The sequence below is a fragment of the Felis catus genome, chromosome F1 (genome assembly GCF_018350175.1).
Source record: "Felis catus isolate Fca126 chromosome F1, F.catus_Fca126_mat1.0, whole genome shotgun sequence".
NCBI lineage: Eukaryota > Metazoa > Chordata > Mammalia > Carnivora > Felidae > Felis > Felis catus.
Window position 1 is genome coordinate 46,383,224 of NC_058384.1, and position 21,866 is coordinate 46,405,089.

A 21,866-nucleotide genomic window follows, 5' to 3' on the forward strand; every position below is an offset into this window, starting at 1 on the left:
AGGAAAACATTATATATAATAAATATATATTTTTATGTGTACTTGTAAAACTTTACCCAAAAAGACCATATGCTGTGTAATAAAGTTAAGTCACCAAAGTTTGAATCTTGAAACAATTTAGGTTATTTTATAGATGAGAGTGGAATCAGGTCAGTATTACCAATAAGTCAATATAAAATTGAATTTTAAAATTATATCTCAATTACATCATTGTAGCAAATATTAGGAATCAATATAAATAAAAATGTGTAAAACATCTACACTAAAATATAAAACTATTATTGTGAAAAATACATAAGATTTTTTTTGATTACTTACTTGTATGTATGTATTTATTTATTTTAATTTTCACTTATTTTTGAGAGACAGAGAGACAGAGTTCATGTAAGGGAGGGGCAGAGAGAGAGGGAGACAAGAATCCGAAGTAGACTCCGGGCTCTGAGCTGTCAGCACAGAGCCTGACGCAGGGCTTGAACCCATGAACCTTGATATCATGACCTGAGCTGAAGTCGGACACTTAACTGACTAAGACACCAAAGAGCTCCTATTTATTTTTTATTTTAATATAACTGTATTGTTTTATTTTTTCCCAAGTTTTTATTTAAATTCCAGTTAGTTAATATATATTGTAATATTAGTTTCAGGTGTAGAATTTAGTGATTCATCACTTACATACAACAGTGCGTGCATATCACAAGTGCACTATTTAATCTTCATTACATATTTAACCCACCCTCCAACTCCTTTCCAGTATCTAACAGTTTGTTTTTTACAGTTAAGAGGCTGTTTCTTGGTTTGCCCCTCTCTCTCTCTCTCTCTCTTTTTTAAATTTCTTGTTTCTAAATTTCACATATAAGAGGAATCTTATGGTATTTATCTTTCTCTGACTGACTTATTTCACATAGCAGAATACTTTCTAGTTCCATCCACATTGTCGCAAATGGCAAGATTTCATTCTTCTTGATGGCTAAGTAATATTCCCTTATCTATCAATATCTATGTCTATCCATCTGTCTGTCCCACATCTTTTTAAACCATTCATTAGTCAATGGATGTTTGGGCTCTTTCAGTAATTCAGCTATTGTTGATAATACTGCTATAAATATTGGGGTGCATGTATCTCTTTGAATCAGCAATTTTCTATCTTTTGAAATAGTAGTAGTGCAATATCTGGGTGGTCAGGTAGTTCTATTTTTAACTTTTTGAGGAACCTCCACACTGTTTTCCAGAGTGCCTGTACTGGTTTGCATTCCCACAGCAGTGTGACAGTTTCCCCTTTCTCTGTATCCTCACCAACACCTGTTGTTTCCTGTGTGGTTAATTTTAGTCATTCTGACAGCTGTGTGGTAGTATCTCATTGTAGTTTTGATTTGTATTTCCCTGATGATGAGTGATGTTGAGCAACTTTTCATGTGTCTGAATGCCTTCCATGGAAAATGTCTATTCATGTCTTCTGCCTATTTTTTAACTGGATTATTTGGGTTTTGGGTGTTGAGTTTTATAAAAAAAAATGAATAAGGTCTTAAGAAATTAAAGATATATCATATTCACTGAAGGAGAAATCAGTACTGTAACATAGATAATTTCCCCAAATTATTTTAAGGATTCAATGCAACATTAACTACAATCCCAGATCTAATTTGTTGTGAATATTGACAAACTGATTCTAAAACATATACAGAAATACATTTGCCCAACTTAGCAAAGTCAATTTTAAAGACAAAAAAGTGGTGACTTAGACTATAAGGTATCAAGATTTATTACAAAGCTAAGGTAATTCAAATTGTTTTTGATATAAGAATACACATATAATTGGAAGACACCTGAATGTGTAGAAATGAAACACTGGCATATAATGACCTAAATTATGACAAAGGTCATACTGCAGTGTCATATACAAGTGACAATCTTTGATAAACAATGAGTCAATTGCATATTCATTGAGTAATAAAGGGTCTGAGACAAGGTCATTATATTGTGATAAAGGAGTCAATCCAAAAAGACAGATAACATAAGTAAATATTAATGCACTCATCAAAGGGTACCTAAGTGTAAAGCAAATATTAACAGGCCTGAAAGGAGAAAGAGACAGCAACACACTATTAGTAGGGGACTTTAATACCCTACTTGCAACAAAGAATTACATCTAGACAGAAAATCAATATGGAAACATTGAACTTAAAGTACAAGTTAGACCTAGTAGTTCTTTCTGAAGCATTCCATCCATCCAGCAGAATACATATTCTTCTCAAGTGAACATAGAACATTCTCCAAAGTAGATTATATGCTGGAGCAGAAGTATGTCTTGACAAACATAAGAAGATTGAAATCATATCAAGTGAGTGCCTCGATGGCTCAATTGGTCAAGTGTCTGACTCTTGATTTTGGCTCAGGTCATGATACCAGTGTTATGGGATTAAGACCCACGTTGGCTCCATGCTGAGTGTGGAGCCTGCTTATGATTCTCTCTCTCTCCCTCTGCTCTCTTTCTCTCTCTCTCAGAAAAAAAAAAAAGAAAAAGAAAAAGAAAAAAAATTCATATCAAGCATGTTTCCAACAATAGTGGTATGAAACCAGAAATCACTAATAAGAAAAAAAACTCAAAAATTACAAATTTGTGGATGTTTGACAACATGCTACAGAACAACCGTTGGATGAACGAAGAAATTTTAAAAAGAAATAAAAAATATCTTGAGACAAATCAGTATGGAATATAACATACCAAAACTTATGGGATGCAGCAAAAGCACTTTTGAGAGGGATGTTTATAGTCATAAATGACTACATTCAAAAAACAGAAACGTCTCTAATAACAACCTAACTTTACATCTAAAGGAATAAGAAAAAAGAAAAAGAAACAAATTAAGTCCAAAAGTTAGTAGGACGAAAGACAATGAAGAGTGGAAATAAATGAAATAAAGACTAAAACAATCAAAAAAAGTAAGAGGTGGTTATTTTTTTTAATGTTTATTTTGAGAGAGAGAGAGAGAGAGAGAATGGGGAAGGGACAAAGAGAGAGAGGGAGACAGAGGATCTGACAGCAGGAAGCCTGATGGGGGGGCTCGAACTCACAAATCACAAGATTATGACCTGAGCTGAAGCTGGACACTTAACCAACTAAACCACCCAGGTTCCCCAAGAGGTGGTTATTTTAAAAGATAAACAAAATGGACAAATATTTACTTAGATGTGGCAAGAAATAGAGTTCAAGTAAGCAAAATTAGATATAAATCAGATTTTACAAATACTACTACTCAATACAAAAGATCATGAGACTACTATAAACAGTAATTAGCCAACCAACCAAAAAACCTAGAAAGAAAGAAATTCCACAAGCTACCAAGTCTCTATCATGAAGAAATAGTACATTTGAACATACTACTAATAACAAGATTGAATCAGTAATCAACAACCTCCCAACAAAGAAGTCCCTGACCAAATGGTTTCACTGGTAAATTTCACAAAACATTTAAGGTATTAAAGCCAATCTTTTTGAAACTTAAAAAAATAGAAAAGGGGGAAATACTTCCAAACTCAAAAGTCCAGCATTATCTTAGTAAGAAAAAAGAGATGAGGACACTGAAAGAAAATTATAGGTCAACATCCCTAATGAACATAGATCTAAAAATCCTCGAGAAAATATTAGCAAACCAAATTCAACAATACATTAAAAGGATCATACACCATGACCAAGTGGAGTTTATTCCAGGGATGCAAGGATGGTCCAACATCCACACATCAATCAATACAATACACAACATTAACAAAATGAAAGATAAAAGTCATATGATCATCTCAATTAATGCAGAATAAGCACTTGACAAAATTCAACATTCCTTAATGACAAAAACTGTCAACAAACTGGGTATTGAGGAAACATACCTCAACATAATAAAGACCACATATAACAAGCCCACAACTAACATCATACTTAATGGTGAAAGTTTGAAAGCCTTTCATGTAAGATCAAGAAAAAGACAAGGATTCCCACTCTCACCAATTGTATTCAATTGCTGAAATTGTATTCAATTGCTGAAAGTTCAAGCCAGAGCAGTTAGAGAAGAAAAAGGAAAAAAAAAAGGGCATCCAAATTGGAAAGGAAGAAAACTGTTACTATTTCCAGAGGACATGATATAATATATAGAAAAACCTGAAGACTCCACTAAAAACTGTTAGAACTACACAAATTCAGTAAAGTTGCAGGATGTAAAATCAGTATTAAAAAAATAAAAAAGTTGTATGTCTACACACTAACAATGAACTATCAGAAAGAGAAATCAAGAAAAAAGAGTCTTTCTTATAATTAAATAAAAAAGAATAAAATACCCAGGAATAAATCTAGCCAAGGAGGTAAAAGACCTGTACACTGAAATCTGTAAGACATTAACAAAATAAATTAAAGAAGACTAAATATATATTTCATACTCATGGATTGGAATAATTAATACTCTTAAAATGTCCATATTACTCTTAAAATTTCCATATTACACACAAAAAAATTACAGATTCAATGCAATCTCTATCAAAATTATAATAGCATGTCTCAGAAATAAATACAACAAATAATCGTAAAATTTGTATGGAACCATGAAGAGCCCAAATAGCCAAAGCAATCTTGGGAAAGAACAAAGCTGGAGGCATCATGTTTCGAGATTTAAAACTGTATAATCACACTGTACTAATCAAAACAGTTTGGTATTAACATTAAAAAAAAAAAGACACATAGACAAATTACAAGGAATAGAGAGCCCAGAAGTAAACCTATTCAAACATGGTCAATTAAATTACAAAAAAGGAACCAGGAATACCCAATGGGGAATGGGTAGTTTCTTCAACAAATGGTGTTGGGAAAATTGGAGAGCTACATGAAAAGAATGATCCTGAAACCCTATATCATACTGTCCAGAAAATCAACAGAAAATGGCTTAACAACTTGAACATAAAATATGGAAATGTAAAACTCCTAGAAGAAAACATGGGGTTAATCTTCAATACCTCAGTTTTGGCAGTGATTTTCTATTTGATTTCAAAAGCAAAGGCAACAAAAGCAAAAAATCAACTAAGGTGGGACTATATCGAACAATCAAGCTTCTTCACAGCAAAGGAAACTTCCAACAAAATGAAATGGCAGGGGCACCTGGGTAGCTGAGTCAGTTAAGCACCCAACTCTTGATTTTGGCTCAGGTCATGATCTCTTGTTCATAAGTTTGAACCCTGCATCAGGCTCTGTACTGACAGCACGAAGCCTGCTTGGGATTCTCTCCCTCTCTCTCTGCTTCTTCCTTGCTTGTTCTCGTTATCTCTCTCTCTCTCTCTCTCTCTCTCTCTCTCTCTCTCTCTCTCTCTCAAAATAAAAATAAATAAATAAATAAATAAATAAATAAATAAATAAATAAATAAATAAACTTAAAAAAATGAAAAGGCAACCTATGGAATGAGCAAATGTATTTGCAAATCACACATATGATAAGGGGTCGATATACAAAATAGAACTCATACAAGTCATTAACAAAAATAGCAAACAGTCCATATTAACAATGGGCAGAGGAACTGAATAGACTCTTTTCCAAGGTGAATATAGATGGCTATATGAGAAAGTGTTCAACATCACTATGCAAAGGAAATGCAAATAAAACCACAATGGATATCACCCCGTAGCTGTTAGAATGATTATCATCCAAAATAAGATATAACAAGTGTTATTGTGGATGTGGATAATAGGGGACATTGTGCACTATTGATGGGAATGTAAACTGGGGCCACCAATATGGAAAACATTATGGAGGTTCCTCAGAAAATAAAAATAGAACTACCATATGGTCCTGCATTTCCACTTCTGGATATAGACCCAAATGAAATAAAATCACTATCTCAAAGAGATATATCCAAAAGAAATAAAATCACTATCTCTAAGAGATTATCTGCACATCTAATGACATGGCCTAAGTGTCTATCAAAAGATAAATGAATGAAAAAATGTAATATGTATATCACACATATACATCTCACATATAATAATGGAGTTATTCATAATGGGATATTCATAATGGAATAATATTGGAATAATTCATAACATTCATAGTGGAATATTATAAAGCCATAACAAGGAAATCATGCCATTTGTGACTATATGAATGGATCTTGAGGCCATTATGTTAATGAAATAAGTCAAACAAAACAGTCAAATATTGTGTGATCTCCCTTACATGTGGAATCTAGAAAAACCCTGAACTCATAGAAACAGAGAGAACATACCAGTGGGAAAGGGTGGGATGTGGGGAATGGGTAAAGGCACTCAAAAGGTACAAACTTTTTATAAGGAAGTTCTGGCAATGTAATATACAGTAAGGTGACTATACTCAACACACTGTATTACACTCTGAAAGCTGCTACGAGTAAATCTTAACAGTTCTCATGACAAAACAAATTTCGTAACTATGTGAGGTAATGGATGTTTACTAAATTTATCATAGTAATCAGTTCACAATATGTACACATATCAAGTCATTATGTTGTACCCTTAAGCTAATTTGTGGTTATATATCAATTATATCTCAATAAACCTGGAAAATAATTAAAAAATAAAATTTAACATAAATACAACAGAATTAACTCCTAAAAATAAAGTCAAAATTAATTGTTTTGATAATAGAAAAGTCAAATATATAGGAACTTCACTACCAAAGTTAAAACTGTCAAATCAAAGGACAAAAAATTTGAAAATTTAAAATAATTGTTAAAAACAAGAAATATCCCAGTTATACTTAAAATGAGAACAATTAAGTACATTAATTAGGTAAATTATGTGGGTATTGCTAATAATTAGCAAGATGCTTGAGAACATGTGTAACCCTCCGGAAAATATTAACAATTAAATTAATGAAGATACCAAAATGCAAGTAGATAGATCAAAGAAAAACATTTTAATCATGTGATATATTTTGTCATTTGCCTAAATTAATTTGGTTCTAATTAGTCAAAAATTTAAATATATTAGAGTAGCATCCTACCTAGCATAACCTTTCAAAAGGTACACAGAGCAATAGTACCTTTCTGCAGTATAATTTCCAATACCTTGAAATGGTTGAAGATTCAATGAAAATATTAAAACAAATCCAAAAAGTATGCTGTTTGATTTTACTTGTTTATATCCATGAAGGTATTTTTCCAAATAATATATCCATAACATTACAAAGAATAAACCCAAGTTAATAGAGATGATTTTTTATTTCCATTTCCATTTGATCCTTTCCTAAGTTAGGAAAGGTACTTTTGACTTCAGGTAATAAACTAGCATTATTTCATATGGCTTAGCATATAAACTCTTTTCTACCATAGTTTTGTGTGGTGTTTGAAATATAAGTCCCAAGCAAAATTTTGTTATTCAAAATGCAGCTTGATTTTTTTTTTTTTTTTTTTTGAGAGAGTGAGAGAGCATGAGAGGTAGAGGAAGAGAAGAGAAAATCCTAAGCAGGCTCCACACAGGGCGTTGCAGGGTTTGATCTCACAACCCTGACGTCATGACCTCAGTAGAAACCAAGAATCAGACACCCAACCAACTGAGCCACCCAGGTGCCCCACAGCACCTTGATTTTTCATTAGATACAAAGGATAATTTTTCTACAATATTGGAACTAAGAATGTAATCACTGATGTTGGAAGATATACTTCCTATTAAAAGTTATTTAATTACATACAACTTTTTGTCAACAGAAGTTTATCTTATTTATAATCATTTTTCTTTCTTGAGTTTTTAAACAATGAAGAAGCAAAAGGTGAATCAATTAAAGGAGAAACATGAAATGGTCAGATGGAAGTGCACCAGTATATATTTAAATACACGTATGCAAACATGTATTTAATATCAATTATACTTAAGTGTGGGATAAAATCTATAAAATTCAGATGAATTCCAATCCACTTCTAAATTTTATATAGAATATATGCTTAATTGCTTTTTGTTTGAAATTTCCTCATTATGTTTCTGTGGAACTGTCAGTCCATTGCATTCAGATGAAAAGAAGTATTTAAATTCAAAGAGATTCTTCTTCCTTTCACAGGGTGAGGATATTTATTTCCATTTATGTATTAGGATGCCATGGCTACAGTGATTATCTTTGTGGATAAGAGATTATTTTATCAATGGATTACATTCGTGTTCCACCCTTGAGTTTCCAGCTGGCTGCTGTAATCATGGTTTACATGCTCTAGTTGTCTTGTCATTTGAGAAGTTTATTTTATATTTACTGCTTTTTTCCCCATGAATGTGCTGAAACTACTTAAGACCACCTTTTGGAGAAGAAAAGCAAAAGAACAGTGATAAATAATCTAAAACTACTTACAATCTTAAATAAATGTTAACATGGCCAAACTTTTCTCCGTTATACAAACATTGCACAGTCTGTCTTATCCAAGTAGACTCTGAATACTTTTAGATATATTTTTTTTCCATAGCCTGTATGATGTTTCCCAAAAGAGTAGGTATTTAAAAAATGTTTCTATGGCAAAAATATTGACAGAATTTCCTATAGATTATGGAAATATATCTCTTACTTGGCATCTTTGTAGTTAAGGTTTATTGCTAATTTTATGACTAAATTTTTCATAACAATAAAAAAGAATATTAAGTATTGTCACACTGAAAAGTACTGAAGAAATTTCAACCATTTTTTTCTTTTTTTAAATTTTATTTATTTTGAGAGAGAGAGAGGCAGAGAGGAAGAGAGAGAATCCCAAGAAGGTTCTGTGATGTCAGCACAATCTCACAATCTCACAAACCATGAGATCATGACCTGAACCAAAATCAAGTCAGACACTTCACCAACTGAACCACCCAAGCACCCCCAATTTTCTATAATCTAAGTGCTGTTAACTTCCATTCCTCATCTCTCCTTTTTAAAAAAAGCAAAGTATTTAATACAATAACAATATAGAGTATAAAATAAATAATAGCTCATGTTGGCTTCCTAAGGAATTTTTTATTAATTTTTTAAAACTAAAATTACATTGAAATATTTCGTCAGATTTTGATGATCTCCTATCTTTTCATTTCTCCTACTTTATCTCAACAAATCCTTTCTAGATCTTGAGTTAGTATGTTCTGTGAAGAAAACATTCTACCTCTTCCATGTTAGAAGGGCTCCAGTGATTAACTGGTATCCTTGATGATATATAGTATTTTTTTTTGAAGATTAAGCATTGGTTTTTACTGCTGGCTGAGTCGATATTAAACTTGACAGTAGCCTGATCAGCTTCATGAAATTAAATTAAAAGAACACACACACATACAACTTCCATCACTGCCATCCTGGATACTTTGATCAACTATTCTTGGGTTGACTTGGAGAAGAGGTTCACTGAGTTAAATAGATTAACTTTCCCCCAGATTAAGAACTGTCATTGCAGAAGGGTTTTGCCTGAGAAATAACATTCGAGAAAAGCATCTTCACACTCATTATCTGTTCCAAAAGCTCCTTCACAATATTTCCCTCCAACATCTTTTTAAAAAGAACCTTCCAATATTACCGGTTTCACTCTGTCCCTGCGCATCCAGCCGTCCCAACAATACCATTAACCACTGCCTCTACATTTGAATGGATCTCTGCATTTTAGAATAAAGCACCTAGCCTTGCAGGGAAAATGCACAACAATATGTGATGAGAGAAACATTGCCACAAGGGCTCCCTACCCTACTCTCCTCCTTAGTCACCTCTGCATTCCTTTGTGATGCTAAAATCTTCAATTCCTGCTTGTGGAAAAAATCCAATGCAAAACCTTTCATAAACCAGATAATCAGTCATTGCCGAATTCCAAAACCAAGGTAATGATTCTAAAATGGGGAATATTTTCTCGTTACAGAGAACTGAGATTTGTTCCAAATCTTAAATAGCCTCTAGTGTAATGAAGGAATTACATAGGCTCTATAATGCATTTCCATCAAAAACATCCATGAACTACCTTTTGCTTTCTGGCTATAAATTCCCACTTTTCCTTACTGTATATGGAGTGGAGCCCAATTTCTCTCCCATACTGCAAAACCCCATTCTGGTATACCTCCTAAATAAAGTTTGCCCTATTGTTCTTTAACAAAGTCAAGAATAATGTTTTTTTCTACTAGCAAGATCTCTCCTTCTTCCTAAATGTCACCAGTAAGATCTTGTTTCCTATTCTTTCCCAATCAGATCTCTAAGTCTGAAACAAACAAAAACTTGTGAAGTTATACATTAAACCTGTGTTGTAATTTTCCAACACACAAGATTAGCAGTGGCTCATTAATTTCAGCTGTGTCTGCCCTTAGGGTTTTTGTTTGGCTGTGATATAAGAGGTCTTTTAAGGAAATTATAGAAACTGTTTTGTTGGTTTTTTGTCCATGCCTTAAGATGCAAATTTTAAAACATAAATCTATTCTTTTTCCAGGGTAAACAGAAGCAGACAGCCACAGTCCTTACATTCCTCATGATCCCTAACTCATGCTAGTCTATTATTTCTCTTTTCTTCAATAGGTACTTCATTTCTGTACACTGAATGATGTGGCTTTCCACGTCACTTTACTGAAACTAGATCCTCACTGCCTACAAAACTAATTGGTATGAAACCTATACATATACCTATTCCTTAAATGTTTATGATCTCAATTACTCTACTGAGCAGTATTCTTAATTACAGATAACAGAAATACCTTGTTATTTTTCATATAAGGGAATTTAATGAAGGAAGTGTGTTTGTGTGTGTGTGTGTGTGTGTGTGTACACACATATAATAGCTTTCCAGGATTATTGAGGAGGGCTGAAATCTCTCTAGTCTGTCTCCAGAAATAAGATTTCACAACACAAAACAGACCTGTCCTTCCCAGTTCTGCAATCTGGTATCCTGAATCAGGAAACTCCTATTATAATTTCAGACATCAGAACCATGCTGATTTCCCTATCATCAAGAACAGCAAAATGATTGTCTTCTTGAATGCTCTTATCTCTGAATACTTTGGTTCTACTTCAAAGCCTGCACAAATGTATCCAACTAACATCTTAAATGCTACCTTAATCCCAAATATCAAAGAATGCAAGCTTCTGCATTTTAGAAATAATTCGAGAGGAAACCAAACAAGTCAATAAATATCAGTCACACCTATTTACTTGTGGTTTTAGATGCATGGAACAGTTTTCCAGTTCCCAAATACTGTACTTATATTTCCACTAGCAATATGTTAATATTCCCTTGTCCCACATTTTGTGTGATATGTCTCATTGTATAATGCTCAAAATCCTAGTGGCTACAAATTGATGCTAAACCAATCAATTGTTTTGTCACATACTTCTATTATAGATACTTTGAGCAAAATTTTTGTTATTCATGAAAGTTTAAAAATCTATTTGTCAAAATTCATTGACTAATATAGATATTAAAATATATTACTATGTGTGTGGATTTTTTAAACATGTAATTTTTCTATGAAATTGTTATGCTATTTCTCACTACATTCTTAATTTATTCTATTAAGTAGATAATTTGTTCTTTGTATTTTTGTTTTAATTTCCCTATTAGCTAAAAATTATTTACTCCTTCCATTTAGACTTGACAGACTAAGTTGAAATGAGAAGACATCCCTACTTTTTATTTTCTAAGACATGAAGATTTTGGTTAAAATATAACAATAAATACATAAATGCAATTAATATCAAAAGAAAATTTTTGAAATTTCAGAATAAAAGGCCAATGGAGAATACTGTTTAAGAATGTGGACACTGGAGATAAACTATCATTTTAAATCTGGCCCTTCACTAATCAGCTGTGAGATGATGGGACAATTATTTAGCTTCCCTGAGCCTGGTTGGTTAACTTATAAAATGAAAACAGTATCTCCTGAAATTTTGTGGACACTTCCTGTTTCTAAAAGATTATATTAAATGCTTTGTAGGGTATGTTATTCGCCTATCTTTTTCAGAGAAACTGACCACTCGCAACAAGTTTAACCCTGGGATAATGTGGAGACAAATGTATGACCATTAAAGGAAGTAATTTTCCTTCTTGGCACATAGAAGATATACTTCCTAACCTGTCTTCCACCCCTGTGAGTTCATGACTGAGTTCTGGTCAAAGGACTTTGGGGGAAAATTATTTTGATCATGATCTTTCCCACTCTCTCTGTCCTGGTCTACATGACTGGCAATTAAAGATGTTATGTTACTAGATATATATATATATATATATATATATATATATATATATATATACAATGAAAGATGCATGAATCTTAAAATTTATTACTTGGAGAAGAGCCACCAAAGAGAGCCATCTGACAAATAGTATTCACATAAGACTTGTTGTAAGTGGGAAATACAGCTTTGTTTTTTAGTCACTTAAAGTTTTGGGTTTCGTGTCATAGCAGATGGTGTTTTTTATAGAGAGAAAGATGTGCAGACCTGAAACTCAGTGTCAGAAATGATTGAAGAAGGGAGAAAGGCACCCGACACTATTGGCCAAAAATCGTGTGCTAAGCTAATCTGATTTTTTTGTAAGAAATTTAGAAATGAGACACTGAAATTCTAAATCACTCAGCAGAACTGAAAATAACTGTTTGTGTGGGTGCACCTGAAAATTTGTATAGGAGAGTTAAAAAACTCCTACAACTGAGATTCCTAAAATTGAAGTCCCTCACATTATCTTTATAATCCAAATATCTTTTAAATATATTAACTAACATTGGTGTGGATGGATTTCTATACCTAGTACCTAATTTTCCTTAGAAAAAAAGAAGATGGCATTCCTCTGGATTCTGTTATCAGATCTCTTACCATCTGTCTGCATAATCATTGTACAAGAGTCAGAAAATTCTTAGTCACAAGAAGAGCTGGATCCAGCTGCTTTAAAGAGACAAAGAGTGGGTTACAAGAGATACTGTGTAGTTCACAGAGCAGTCTGGCAATGAAGGCCCGGAGGCAAAGCAGCCAGGAGCACTGCCCTGACCACCATGCAAAACCGGTCTGGTAATAAACCACAGCCATTGTCACCAAGCGCTAGAACCATGCACCACTGTCGGTTACGAGATAGAAACTAAAATTCACAGCAACAGTTAGCAGAACCACTGCTGGAGTGTATTCTGATCTCCATGTTTCTGGAATTAATGGCTTACAAGAAAAAGCCTGCAGCTAATGCATCTGCAGAGAGCCCTCCAATATGTATTGAACTCTTCTGCGATAATACTACTCTTGGATTTCATGTGGCACAGAAACGACTTTGTCCTGGAAAACTGGTGAAAATATGTGGCTAACTTCTGACAAATAAGATACAAAGAGAAGCAATGCTTGCCACTACATTTTAAGACACCTAGGAAGTAACACATATTTTCTTTTCTACACTTAAATCTTTCCTACTGGCTAGAATATGTTCCGTCTTGTTTGACTCAGCAGACTGACAGCCTTAAAAAAGCAGGAAGACAATTGTTTTTTATTTCTCCTTTACTTATAACTGCCAGAAATCAGAAGTACATGCACTTGTTGGAAAGTTTTTATACCAAAATGCTAGCTGCAACATGTTTGGGGAAAATTTAATTAAAAAAATAAAGCACCCTATCATAAAGGTAGAATAATGAGATTCATCAGTAACAACTTCTACGTAATAGAGACTTGTTCATGAGCCTGGCCCTAGGGAATTGCATTGGAAGCTGAGAGGCCAATAATTTTATCTTATATAATAGTTGACAATTTCTTAAATATATGAAAAAATATTCAAATGCTGAATCAAAAACCCCAAATATCTAAAATACTTCTTCTAAACAGTATTTCCTACATCTGAATCTATAATCACCATTAAACTTATGAAGACTCTGAAATCTATCTCCATAGTGCTATTCTATATCCTTGACATACTGCCTTCTATATCTTATATCTAATCAACAATTCTGATTAGTAATAAAAAAAATTAACCCATGCATCTATTGACTCTCCAAATTCTATATCATTGCTCTTATTTCATGGTTCCTTATCATTCATCGTATATGTGTTTATATCATCAGTTCTTTGATTAGAATACAGTAGTCATATCATAGACATGATTAATGACATGAATGAACAGGTATTTGCCAAGCTTCTTTTGTAATAGTAACATTTTTACTAATTCTACTATTTTGTATTTTTATTGTTTTAAAAAGACTGAATATGTTTTATTTTTTTTTTATTTTTTTTTTATTTTTTTTTCAACGTTTATTTATTTTTGGGACAGAGAGAGACAGAGCATGAACGGGGGAGGAGCAGAGAGAGAGAGGGAGACACAGAATCGGAAACAGGCTCCAGGCTCTGAGCCATCAGCCCAGAGCCTGACGCGGGGCTCGAACTCACGGACCGCGAGATCGTGACCTGGCTGAAGTCGGACGCTTAACCGACTGCGCCACCCAGGCGCCCCTTAAAAAGACTGAATATGTTTTAATGCAAAGTACGGTTTTTGTAATGATTTGGGCCTTGTATTTTTTTTAAAAAGAATATGATAAAGCATATTAATAAATCAAAATGTTTTTCACATTTTAAAAATATAAACATGTATAACTCATTTTTTTTCTTTGGGGGAGGCTTTTATTACATGAATATATATCCAAATTGAAGTCCTGTTTCTAATGTACATTAGTTATTTTATTTATTTTTATATTTTTTAATGTTTATTTTTGAGAGAGGGGAGAGAAGGAGAGGGAGAGGGAGAGAGAGAGAGAGAGAGAGAGAGAGAGAGAGTGGGAGAAGGGCAAAGAGAGAGGGAGACACAGAATCCAAAGTAGGTTCCAGGCTCTGAGCTGTCAGCACAGAGCCCGACACGGGGCTAGAACTCATGAACCACGAGATCATGACCTGAGCTGAAGTCGGACGCTTAATGGACTGAGCCACGCAGGCGCCCCTAGGGTACTTAGTTATTTTAATTAATTTCATTCTGTTTTTTATTTTTCACTCAATGTATATTGTGATAGAAATTTATCAACATGATAAACTTTTCTTTCATTAACATGTATTATCAAAAGGGTTTTTGATTTCATAAATGGTGTAAATACATGAAAAGGAGATGGGAGTTGAAATTTTGATTTGGACTCAAAATCTACCTTGTATTGACTTAATATACCCAACTGCATATTGTATGAAAGAAACATGTCCTACACAAGACCGAGATTTATGAAGATTCCTGGAGGAAGAAATACAGAAACATCACGTATTTCATGATAAATTCTGGTGCCATTTCCTCCTTAACCACAAGTTTCATTAATACATATATATATTCTCATATATATATTCATTCATGTATATCACAAACACTGAAAACAGTAATAGTTATTTGTGAAGATTCTGGGGACCTGTGGAGTGGTTCAAACATCGCATTTAAATAAAAATTACACTTAAATTTGTTTTGTCCACCCACTTAATGGGGATTTATAATCATTCAGAGTCAACAGAGTCTCACATTTTGTTCTCTTTTTTTCTCCTTTTTACCTCTTGTCTGCTATTTAGCCTTTCTCTCCTGGATTACACTGGGAACTTCAGTAAGCATATAATAATATCAGTAATATATTAAAATCATACACATGCATTCTAGGCATTATGAATTACAAGTAAAGCCTAATTTAATTTTCATCAAAACCTTATGGTATAGGTGCTACTATCATCTTTATACTGTAGATGGATGAACTGAGTATTAGAAAATTTAACAAAAGCTTGCTGTCTGAAATGGGCTACAAATTTCTGTCATTTGTTTTCAGAGACATTGTTTATGTAGGGATTAGAAAACCTCTGGAGTCTTGGCCTTTGTTATGAACATATGATTGTTATAAAACTGGCTGCCCTCATACATTTGAAATACTGTCGTAGCTCTTACATTGAAAATTAAAAATTGTCTATTTAGTTTCCTGTAGGTTCTAACAGACTCCCTAGATTGTAGGAAACCCTGGATTGTAAGACTCCCTAGATTGTAGGACTCCCTAGATCGGAAGGGCAGGAGTATGTGTACCTTGTTTATCATTTGGTAATGATGGTCTTTCATTGTCTATTTCAGTCATTACACATAGCAATAAACATTTATTGAATAAAAACATGGGTGTATAATTAGAACACCTTAATATAGATTCAGCTGATTTCTTTTTTTTCTTTTTTTTTAAATTTTTTTTTATGAAATTTATTGACAAATTGGTTTCCATACAACACTCAGTGCTCATCCCAAAAGGTGCCCTCCTCTATACCCATCACCCACCCTCTCCTCCCTCCCACCCCCCATCAACCCTCAGTTTGTTCTCAGTTTTTAACAGTCTCTTATGTTTTGGCTCTCTCCCACTCTAACCTCTTTTTTTTTTTTTCCTTCCCCTCCCCCATGGGTTCCTGTTAAGTTTCTCAGGATCCACATAAGAGTGAAATCATATGGTATCTGTCTTTCTCTGTATGGCTTATTTCACTTAGCATCACACTCTCCAGTTCCATCCACGTTGCTACAAAAGGCCATATTTCATTTTTTCTCATTGCCACATAGTATTCCATTGTGTATATAAACCACAATTTCTTTATCCATTCATCAGTTGATGGACATTTAGGCTCTTTCCATAATTTGGCTATTGTTGAGAGTGCTGCTATGAACATTGGGGTACAAGTGGCCCTATGCATCAGTACTCCTGTATCCCCTGGATAAATTCCTAGCAGTGCTATTGCTGGGTCATAGGGTAGGTCTATTTTTAATTTTCTGAGGAACCTCCACACTGCTTTCCAGAGCGGCTGCACCAATTTGCATTCCCACCAACAGTGCAAGAGGGTTCCCGTTTCTCCACATCCTCTCCAGCATCTATAGTCTCCTGATTTGTTCATTTTGGCCACTCTGACTGGCGTGAGGTGATACCTGAGTGTGGTTTTGATTTGTATTTCCCTGATAAGGAGCGACGCTGAACATCTTTTCATGTGCCTGTTGGCCATCCGGATGTCTTCTTTAGAGAAGTGTCTATTCATGTTTTCTGCCCATTTCTTCACTGGGTTATTTGTTTTTCGGGTGTGGAGTTTGGTGAGCTCTTTATAGATTTTGGATACTAGCCCTTTGTCCGATATGTCATTTGCAAATATCTTTTCCCATTCCGTTGGTTGTCTTTTAGTTTTGTTGGTTGTTTCCTTTGCTGTGCAGAAGCTTTTTATCTTCATAAGGTCCCAGTAATTCACTTTTGGTTTTAATTCCCTTGCCTTTGGGGATGTGTCGAGTAAGAGATTGCTACGGCTGAGGTCAGAGAGGTCTTTTCCTGCTTTCTCCTCTAAGGTTTTGATGGTTTCCTGTCTCACATTTAGGTCCTTTATCCATTTTGAGTTTATTTTTGTGAATGGTGTGAGAAAGTGGTCTAGTTTCAACCTTCTGCATGTTGCTGTCCAGTTCTCCCAGCACCATTTGTTAAAGAGGCTGTTTCAGCTGATTTCTGACTCTAGGAATTTGGTTTCAATGTCAAAATCATTTGATCTATAAGCTTTAGTGGATTGAAAAATTCAGAATTAAGGTGGGTCATTAAACACCCTGCTAATATGAAGCCCATACATAAATCATAAGGAATTTATACTATTATTGTGATTGAGAGTTGAAATGAGTCTATACTACACTTATCCATATTGAAAGCTCTTTTTTTTCTTCAAAATAACATGCTAATATCATATTTCCATTTCAGAAGCACAATAAGTATGAACACAAATATTCCATAATAATAAATTATTTCAAGAAACTTATATAGAAATAAAATGATCAGTAATCAAATAGATTTAAAATAATACTTCATGAATTATATTATGCTGCAGTGAACACTTCCAGATGGCGATATTTTGAAGACTTTATATATCACATTCTTATTAGCTTATGTTTTTAGTATTCTTAAAACACTGCACATTGGATTTCCATTTAGGAAATTAGCTAACTTGAATTTATTCAAACATGATTTTATCTATTTCATTCTTTAACAGAGCCAGTCATATGACAGTAAGTTATTAAGTAATCATCCAATATTAAGATTAATAGAGGAAAGGATCAAAGATCAGAAGTCTTGTTCCCATTTTTTCTCTTAATTCAAAACTAATTCAGAAGAATATTGAAATAACTTATAATTGATAAAAAAAAAACCTTGTGATTAATCTCATAGATATTTACCCAAGTTTATTTATTCTGTTTCTATAGGAATTTCTCTGCCCTGCTTCCTAGGTTTGGGTGATCCTTAGATTTATGAACTCAGCCTACTGCCTTTTTCTTCTCTCTGTTTTCACTGGAGAAGGTGATCTGCTCACATATGTTATAATATGGGTAATATTCAAATCTATTTCTAGCTCAGTAGAGGACCTACTTTTAAAAAATGCTTGGACAGTTCAGACACATGTGAAACCTTAGTTATTTTTTTAAGTTTATTTATTTATTATTAGAAAGAGAGAGAGAGAGAGAGAGAGAGAGAGAGAGAGAGAGAGAGAGATTGAGAGAAAGCATGAGCACATGAGCAGGGAAGGGGGAGAGAGAATCCCAAGCAGGGATCGATTTCATGAACAATGAGATCATGACCTGAGCCTAAGTCAAGAGTCAGACGCTTAACCAACTGAGCCACCCAGGTGCCCCAATTCTTCTTATTATTTGCAACCTCAAGGGAAATGTGTCCCTTCTCCTCTATTAGATTTTTACCAGCTTCTATATTACCTTCATGCCATAAATATGAATGTCATTAAGCTTTTTATTTTTTTTAATTCGATGGTTTTCAACCTTTATCACCTCTCTAAGGAGTAAAGTACATAAGAACACATCTCATTGTCACAAAGACAGAATTACTGTTGGTTTTTAGTAAACCACAGCCAGATTTCCTAAAATCCTACAATATAGTAGATAATAATAAACAAAGGATTCCTCCGAAAATGTCAATATTACCTGCTTCAAAATCAGTGTGTTATCCACAGTGTGTCAATCTAGAATCCTCCTTCTTTTACTTTTGCAGTATTTCATATATTTATTTATTTTTGATCCCTAATACAAATTGCTGTTTCAATATCTCAGGATATCTTGGCTATTCTAATGCAGTGTTTTATGAAATGTTGCATGAATTACATTACTCAGGTATTTACTGAACAAATTTAATTTCCTTGAATGTGCCAGACATTGTTCTAGGCCCTGGGGACAGAATAATGAATAAGTCAGGCAAAGTACATTCTTTGAAACAACCTCATTCTTGTGAGAAGAGACCAATGACATGAAAATAGACAAATTCAGTCAGAGAGTAAAAAGTAATATGTAAAAAATTCAAATACGATATGGTAGGAAGTAACTGGGAAAGCAGAGGAAACTTTGGTGAGGATGGTGAAGCAATGGGAAGAATAATAATACCACTTGTATTGAAAAAATACAAATGATTGTATCAAATAAGTAAGAGATAATTACAGATGAAGTAGAGAGAAAAAGTTGGAGACTGAAATGTGATGAGGTTGCTGGATAGTTAGGAGGCAGATGACATGGGCCATTATAAAGAGGGTAACTATACATTCCAGCTTGCCCCAAATGAGGTTATAACTCTTGTTTTGGTGTAATAATCAATAGTTCCCTCTTTCACCCTCAGAAACTTTTACACAAGGAATTATGTAATCATTCCACTTACAGGATACATCCAAAGATTGGCATATAGCATGCACAATAAGTTGACTGAGAATTTTTTGTAAGTTTTCACCAATGGGCTGGCATGACCTAATTTAAACAACCACAAACACAACAACACTGGCTGCTATGTGGAATTGTATTGGTGAGGAATGAAGAAACGAAAAGGTGGAAAAGATCAGAAGATGAAAACCAAATAGAAGTATATTGCAACACTTCCAGTGAGAGCTCAAAATGGAATGGACAAGGGTTATGATGGTGAATATGGCGCTAAATGAATAGAGTCCAAATCTGTGTAGGAGGTAACCACTGTCTACCGTTATTGGTCTACAGTCTCCCTCCATGCAAGTCCACCTGGCAAGATCAGCTGTACCAACCTTTCTAACAATCCAAATATATCCAACTCCTGCTCTTTTTCTATTCCATTAGGATCTTTACATTGGCAGCAACATAAACTCTAATGAGTTCAACTGAGTAAAAGGGAGCTGATGCCTGGATATCTCTGTGCCTTCTAAAGGGCATTTCTAGCTTTCACTTTACCATTGTTAACACTGACTTCCTTTTTTTTCTTGACATACTCCACAATACAACACCTTGACTTTCTTTTACCTGCAAATATTTAAACTCTTTCCTCATCTATTCATTCTTTGGACTCAGCCCAAGTATTATCAACTCTAATTTGCCTTTTCTGAACTCCCAACTTCACCAGTTCATGAATTCTTTAGGGTTATTAAGTAGCAAGTTGGTTAGAAATATAGGGCAAGTCTTAAAAAAAAAAAAGAAAGAAAGAAATACACAGCAAGTCTTCCCTTCTGCCCTCATAGATTATCTAGTGTTATAGTTATTATGTAATTACAGACTTTTAGAATTGCAAAATAATGATTACAATAACTCTGAGAAAACTGGGTCACATAAAGGAGTATGTGGCAGGGAAGGAATTTTAATATACCTATAGCACACAATTATTTGAGCCCACGTCAAGTTATAAATCATAATTTATATAACAATCTATTATCACAAACTATAATTAATGATCTGATAACTAGTCCCTTATCAACTTTGTTGAAATCAAAGGAGCAGAAACCAGTTTGATATGTAATAGAACTCGTTTCTCTATCATTAGATACATCTGCTTTTCCAATTTCTTAAAATTTTACAAAGGTTTTTGTAAGTTATATCACATGACTAGTAATTATATATGTATATTATATATATAAGAGATAATTACAGATGAAGTAGAGAGAAAAAGTTGGAGACTGAAATGTGATTTATACCTTTGTGTGGATAAGTTTAATTTTATCAGATTTTCAAACAATTTAGTAAAATGATAATTATAATATGGACATTATACAAATTACATTTTTCAAATGAAATGTGTTTAATGTCTCATGTTTAAATGGTTCTTGTCAAAAACTTAAAATTGAATTTTATGTCTATTTTCTATTTTATTTTTTTATAACAAAAGCAGCCATTGTTGTCAAGCCAATCAGCCAAATCAGATTAATTTCTCCAGAAAATGTTTTCCATTTTTTCAATTCAAATAACATATTGATACATATGTAAGAAATATTTTTAAAACCAAGATATAAATTATGAAAAACAATTTTTAAGTCATGAAAAACATCATTTGCAGGTAATGTAATTAAGTTTTCCATGTTTAAAATGATTTATAAAATAAGATGATACAAGTTCTTGTTATCTAAATTGCAATAGTCTAATATGTGGTTAAAATTATGTTATTTATGAGGGTGTAAGATAGAAGAAAGGGAATTATTTCTGAGTTTGTATGGGTATACAGCATTCTGATTTTGATTGACATCTAAGTAGTAAGAACATGAATAGAATAAGAAATAAATCCATTCACTTTGTTTTCTTTCACCATCATTTCCCTTGTATTTAATGAAAGAGAAAATTATATACTGCTAAAATCACATGAACTAAAAGCTACTTCAGTATTAGTAAGTAGAATATACAACATATTATAAAAAAATAAATAAAATAACCATGATTGGAACAAAGACTTCATGAAATTATTACCTATTTCATTGAATTATGAACACTGTATCTGAAAGAAAACACATTTTTTACTCAGTGCATCCTGAAAATTGTGGCCATCCTGGGAAGCACTCCAGTGACAGTGAAAAGAACTGGCATCATAAACAAACTTAGCTTTTTGGTTTTTTCCACAGCTTTCTTTCCAGCTACTCACTCATCCTAACGATGAGTGGTGAGGAAGCTTTAAAATATTGCTTAACTTTAAACACTGCTTA

The 21,866-nt window shown here is 33.4% G+C and overlaps 1 long non-coding RNA gene across 2 annotated transcripts in view; it reads right to left on the reverse strand.

Moving 5' to 3' along the window:
- Positions 1-21,866, reverse strand: part of LOC111558377 — a 540,126-nt gene that overhangs the window by 104,738 nt on the left and 413,522 nt on the right. The gene's annotated exons all lie outside the window — the stretch shown is intronic.